A 7,438-nucleotide genomic window follows, 5' to 3' on the forward strand; every position below is an offset into this window, starting at 1 on the left:
GCTCGACCAGGTTGAAGTCGACTTGCGTGTGTCGAGACGCGCAACGAATTAGCGATGAGTAGCCCAGGACCATGTATAATGGAGAGGAATTACTTGGTACGGCAAGAGCCACCCCAACTCTCGGCTAATTTGCACAATATATTCTATCGCATGCAATATAGATTCATAAGCGGATGTAGTACTACTACGGCAATTGTAGAATTGGCAAATAAATTGGATTAGGGAATCGAAGCTAAAAATCTGCTAGCAGCTCTTCCCAGTGAACCAAAGATCGTATATTGATGTTGATATTAAATTGTATAGATATGGATATTGTATCAAACTCGTACAAATGTTTACATGTTGCATGAAAAAAGTATGAATTACATCGTACGTAATGCATTCGACCAACCAATACACGATTTGATATTGAAAATCGTAGAAAGGGAAAAAATTATTCGGGCTATGCTTGGCGAATATCGTATTTGATGATATCCTAAATTCAGCTACCAGCAATGAATATCACGAAGATGTCATCGTATTTAATTTCAGTTTTCATCGGATTATGCTTAGCAAAATATCTTATATGACTTCGTTTCAGATTAATCAGTGTATAAACAGTGATGATTATAAGACACTACTTGCTTAAAATTATAGTTGGTTTCCAAACACGTTTAAATTTCATTTTTTTTTTCTATCGCTAGATTGTGAAAAAAGAGAGAGTTTTACTTTCAAAACTAATCCTTTCGGAGCTGTACAATTTTCTCCTTGTGCCATTTTTATTAATAATATTGATGATGAATTGATGACAGAGTCTTCTATGCAAATATCTCTTTCCGTAGCCGGAATAAACGCGTCCTTGATAACAAAAATGACTTTATTTTATTCAAGCAACGTTGGACCAACATTGACTATGTTCGTTTGCTATATCTGGCAGTGTTAGATAACCAATTGGTCCAGCCAATCCACCCGAACGATAGGTATTTTTTCGCAATGACCAGTCGGATCATAGCTATAGATAACACCCTTACCTTCATCATCTCACCTGACCAGCCAAAATGTTAGAAATGAAGTACGGAAACCTTCTTTTATTCGTCAAAATTGACAATATTAGGGCAACCGTATGGTAGTAGTCATATTTGTATGATGCTGGTTGTTGTACATCTGCATTGTTAACTTGACTAAACTAGTCAAAACCGCACCACCGCGGTTTTGAAATGCGAAAACTGAGAATGTTCATTTTAAGCGATGGAATGCAACCAAACATTGACACTGTCATTTAGTCACAATTCATACAAAATCGTAAATAGGATGAGAATTAATCTAATCTTGATGTATCAGATGCGATGCATACACGACGACTTTGAATTAAAAGGTGCAAAAATATCGTTCAAGTACTCAAGTGATAGCAGCTTGGAGGTAACGATCAATGTTACCGATTGGAATGTTACAGGTTCTAGACTGGGATGAAACAGATGGTTTTTAAATGATAAGACAAAAATACACAATATTTACAAACTTTCCTTAGCAGAGCGAAATATGTTAAAAGCTTTGGAAAAAGCCTTTCCCCGAAAGCGTTACCTTTTTTATACCATTTTACTTTCGCGGCGAATATTTTGGTATTAATAGCCTGCTCTATATGCAATTTGCCGTCACATGGAAGTCCGTGTACTAGGTTACACAAGATCGCATATGTTATTATATAGAAATGATTTCGTAATTAGCATAAGCATAAGCATAAGCATAGGATACCGCCCGTGTGCTGCTACTCCGTTATTGACCAGGACCGATGAAAATTGCAAAATGATGGTTGGAAAAAGCATACTTGGGACAGCAGGCTATTTTTCATTGTGCAACATTATCAGGTCCCTGCATGCTGATCAATACCGTCGCTGGCCACGTCCGAATGCGGGTCCTGGTGGGATGGGAAGGAATGTTAGTCCAATACTTGTTGCTACTAAAGACCAGGGAATCCTCTGCATCTTCACAAGTATTTCGGGAAAGGAATTGTTGTTAGTAGATGGGCGGAGCTAGATGGATAATGTAAGTATGTAAGCATCAGTCATATGAGACTAACCTGGATATTCGAAAATTTTCTTGTAAAGCCAGTAACTACGAAAATTAAGATATAAAAAATACCTTTTTAACAAATTCAATATAATGCCAATGGTGCTCATATACAACCATAATTTAATTTATATCGAAAAATACTACGCACATGCGAGATTTACGGTTCAAAAACCACGTAACAACTTGAACTTATCCGCGATCAGGGAAATCAGGGATAATGAGACGAGTCAATATAGTCCCTAAGTTGATAAGCATTTCCTCTTACCAACGCTAATATGCAGAGATATAGCGCCCTACACGCTTTATATAGAAATGATTTCGTAATTGAGTAGAAACGCAATCCTTAAATAGGAGAAACAAAGTTTTACATCTGGATATAGCCAATCAGCTCAATCATAACGTTAATCGTAAAAAGTGATTAGTTAAATCAACGTTTCAATTATTTTGATAAACACATGCATGTATATGGCCTCCACTTTCGTAATTGCAGGCCATTTTTTCACATAATATACGATTTCTTTATGTTGTACAAGATACTGTTTATCTCATTCAGGATTGAATTATACAGACCAAAAGGTTTGCTGGGTTTTCTTGGATTTTAAAAAGGCTTCGTCACTCCGCATCTTGATATATTACTAAAAACAATTGGAGTGCTACAGAATCAGAGGAGTAGCAAATGATTCAATTACAAGTTTTTTTTTTTTTTTTTTTTTTAATTCTATATTAGAGAGGTTTTCAGCCTGCGGCTGGTTCGCCTCTTTCGTACAAGTTATTTGACTGACACAAAACAATTTGTTACTATTAACGGTTCGTCTCGATTAGTTGGAAATGGAATCCCTCAGGGCAGCAATAATAAGCCATTCCTTTTTCTGTTATAACAATATCGCGGATCTGCGATTAAAGGGAGTATCGAAGCTTTTTACTGATAACATAGCTGATAACACACATATTTTACCAGAGAAATAATCCTATCACTTATAAGGTTACGAGAATGAAAACCTTACCGAATATGGTCGCAAAAATCCGTACCCGAAAGTTATACGATCAAACATTGACGAAACCACATTGCTGCGGTTGGACGACGAGATCTACGTGGAAGCGGACTTTTGCCAGATTGCGGGGAACCGGTATTTCACTTCCAAGGGTAAATTGAATATTCCAGTGAACCTCCGAAATCATAAGACGTCGAAGTTTGCCAAGAAATTCCTGATTTGGCAAGCAATTTGTTCATGTGGAAAGCAGAGTACACCTGTCGTGATCATCGATACCATGAATGGACAGATGTAAATGTAACAGGATCTCCAAAAGCGACTTCTTTCTCTTCTGAAGTCTTACAACTGTCCTACGATCTTCTGGCCGGATATGGCAGTTGAAGCAATGAATAAAACATGGGTATATATGGAAAACAAATCGATTTTGAGGTTGTGCTAAATCTCATAGGTGGGGTTAGGACCAAAATACTGACATTCAGATATGGAGGAGAAATTAAATATAATAGAGATGCTAAGATTGTTTGTGTGTTTAATTGTTTCATTCAATATTCATTCAAAACTCGAATTTTGAGAATTAATTTTGTGTGTTGCAAGTTTACCGTTGATACTCTTTATTGTGCTCGTTCAAAAGTCCTTAAACCATGCCCGTGTACTAAATTTCATAAAACTCTGAGAAATTTAGTTCAATCTGTATGATAACTTAAAAAATGCGCCTTTCACAGATTCCGAAGATTTTGCATATGTTACAAATTTCCAATCTTTTCAGAGTTTTTATAAATTTAACAGACTTTTCAATAATTTTTCGATATTTTTGGACCCAACAAAGCAAAAAGCAAAGACTAGGTGCTACATTCCGTTATCGAAACTTGACCTTCTGGTTTTATACGACAGACTTCGCAGCCAGCTGTTAGAGTACTGGACAACTTCAGGGTCAGTTGCTACGATCCTATTGACTCTAACAGCCTCTCCCAGCCGAGATGCGAACATACGATGAAAGGCCAGCATCTTACCTCGAGGCCAACTGGGAGGTCCTAACAACTTCCTTTATTTGGACAGTTTGTTTGGAACAAAAATCGGAAAATAAGTCGTTTTCTTTGGGGCAATTCTTTCAATTTACAAACAGCATTGCTAATCTGGTTTAAATTACTGTTTTATATATCTTGGTGGAATGAATTCTAATTTGTTTTCCTCATAGATATATTTCAATCTGAATCTATCCCTATCGTTCGTTGCTCCATATGATACACAAAAGGAATACCGAACTATCACCATACCTGTTAACGAGTAGAAAATAAATTTTGATTTATGTGCCCCTTTCGGTTTCTCTATTCTGGTGGTGGTTCGACTGAAGAGGCTTCGATTATAATTTATGAATTCAGTCTTTCTGTTTGGGTTTAAAATTTTTAGTCTGCTAGCCCCGTTGGTTGTGCCTCCCGCGGTCCGATAAATCAAGCGAACCTTTTTGAATGCGAGTGGTTTCATTGAGAACTTTGGAGGTAGTAACACAATTCAGCGCGCTTTCACCCCCACTTCCGACACACAGATCACGCACGGTTCTACGAGCGGAATGCTTGCTTTGGGTCACTGATGAACATCAGAAGCAAATTGCCGATCATATTCCGACTTGATGGGAGTCACAAAAAATAGGCGCCGCTTTTTTTTTTGTTTTGTTTGAAGTAAAAGATTGCCGCGGAGGATTTTAAATGATTAGTGACCTAGTGGAGTCAAACAATTTCCGGAGTGGTGCCGAAATTTTCTTTACAATCTATTTCCATTTCAAAAAGCTATCGCTACCACAGAATATCGATACATAATTACATAATTAACTATTACATAATTTTTCGAAATGTCGTTACCTTACACTTGGCGAATAAAGATGTCTCATCGCAAACAACAATTGAGCGTACTGTACCTCAAACTGCACAATGTCACTGAGGCAATCAACTTTAATCATCCCAAATGAGATAATCATTTGAGTAGCATTGGGTTACAGATCAACAGTTTGATTGTCATCAAGCTCGATAAGACGGTCTGGATTGTGCGCAATGTGCTTAGGCCATATTTAACGGCATTAAAGCGGCTTATCAGCATATTTCGGCATCCAGCAAAGAAAAAGATCAATCTCCTGACTCAAACCATAAACGACTAATTTGAACAAGAAGCCGTAACCGCCAGCAATTGAAGTTGTAAGCCAACGCATTTCGTTTTGAATTGTCTTTCTCTGAACCGGTCATGGATAGAGGGATTGCCTTAATGCTAGCACAACAGATTTGCGATGTTTACCGCTGTTCCTAAGCTTGATAGCCCTGGATTGTGGATTACAGAAAAAGAAATAAACAAGTGACTTGGGAGTAGTATAGACGATGAACTTAGGTTCTTTCATAAGCGCTGCTAGCTCTAAAAGCGGAGTGAAAAATAACCTTTTCACCATTTGGCTGATGATAAATGGTAGCATATTTATACTACAGAAAAATTTCATTTCCGGTAATAAGACGGTTTACGTGCTAGAAATCGGTGTATTTGGAATCTTTGCTACTTGCTAGTTTAATTGAGTAATCATACATACGAATGCAGACATTTTTTTAACTCGAACGGGACCAGTCGCCGCCGAAGATGAGTTTAATGATCCAAGACGTTCCAAGAATGAGTGATCGCCCGGAGCAGTAAGCCAGGATACGGAACGAAACATTGCACCTAATAAAAGTGCTTATGCCGCTCGTCGGCGGCGCATCAAAACAGACGGTCGTAAAATTTAAATGAATGATCCCGTCATCATTTTAACCACGGAGGCTGGGACGAGATTTTCAACTACAATCGGTTTGTCGATAAACTTGAAAGATTTATTTGCAGGGCAAGCAAAAAAATAGATTTACTCTAATGGACTATTTAAACAGTATAAATAGAGCGGATCTTATAATTTTTCATGATCAATTATGGCATAATTCTCAACCCAACACTTCGCACACGCCATGAAACCACACTGCAGTTACAGTGAAAATATTCTCATCGCAGTAATGTAATCTATATTATAATATACTAATTACAGTAATTTCTATGATTTAATTGTATCTAGCTAGTGCTACTGTTTCTGCTACTCTTCGTGGTCTCGCTAGTTTGAAGCTAGCATTGCTTATTAGTTCTCACTGCAGGAGAAGGAGCTGCCTCAGTGCCAGAAGGTATGGAAACTTCGTGAGTCAGCGTGTCCACAAAAATGGCACAGTCATGATGCATGTCCCCTGGCTACGAGTAATATCAAAGCTGTTTGATTTACTATCGATGGAGTGAGCGGTCGGAATCCGCGGAATGATTACGTAGAAGCAACAGATAGCTGATTTCCGAAATTAGAATTGAATATTCTAATAACACATTAGTAAGATGGAGATTTTTTACAAAAGGAATTAAAATAAGGTTCAATAAAAAAAACTAATCCTTACAAAGTAGTTATTATTTACGTTGCTATAAACTTGGAACCATGACTTTCAACATCCCGGTTGTTGGACTCTCTCTGTTCACAAATATTCCAATTCAAGTATTTTTCTATGAATAATTATGGTACCTACCGTGATTGTTTAAATTTTTTTTGTGTTTTGGTACCAAATGGATGATGATAGGTAATGTCATCTCTTTAACTCATTGACAAACGAGAAAAGTTAAAATAGCAGAAATAAGTATCAAATGAATATCCACGAACATCACACACACCAAAAGAACATTTGGATTTTAACCACATTGTATGGCGAAACCATAGTATTTCATTCGTCTTCGATGGTTAACAATTAATATTTATTTATATCACTCCATAGACGTACCCAATAAATTCACAATCATTAAAGGGCATTTCCAGCTCAAAACGCAGAAAAAATATTCATTTTTATCTCGATATTTTTTGTTGGAATTAAATTTTGCTGATATGTTGGATATCACGCGAAGCTTTATCCATTAAACTTTTTTTTCGTCAAAAGTAACTTTTCGACGACGTACAGTCAGTCCACAATCCTGGGCCACACACAATTATGAGTCATTTTAATTTTAACTGTCGATTGATACTAATACTTTTTTTTTACTTAGACTACTTTGTCCATACTAATACTAATTGATTGACAAAATTGTTACTCGTAAGTAGTACTAACAATTTGATTAATTATTAGGTAATATTTAAACGAAAGTTAACAGCTAAAGTTATAATGACCCGGAATTGTGTGTGACCCATGGTTGTGGAATGACTGTACATCTTTAAAACTATTTATTTGTTCAAAATGACGTCGAAGAAAAAGTTGTTGAAAATTACGTGTATACTCAGAAAAGAAGTATGTACTGATCCCCTTAGATCTGCTCCCGTTTTTAAGACAACTTTAAATCTAGTAAGCCTAAGGCTTGTTCGCGAGAAAATTTGGACA

Source organism: Sabethes cyaneus, chromosome 2, assembly GCF_943734655.1.
Source record: "Sabethes cyaneus chromosome 2, idSabCyanKW18_F2, whole genome shotgun sequence".
Lineage (NCBI taxonomy): Eukaryota > Metazoa > Arthropoda > Insecta > Diptera > Culicidae > Sabethes > Sabethes cyaneus.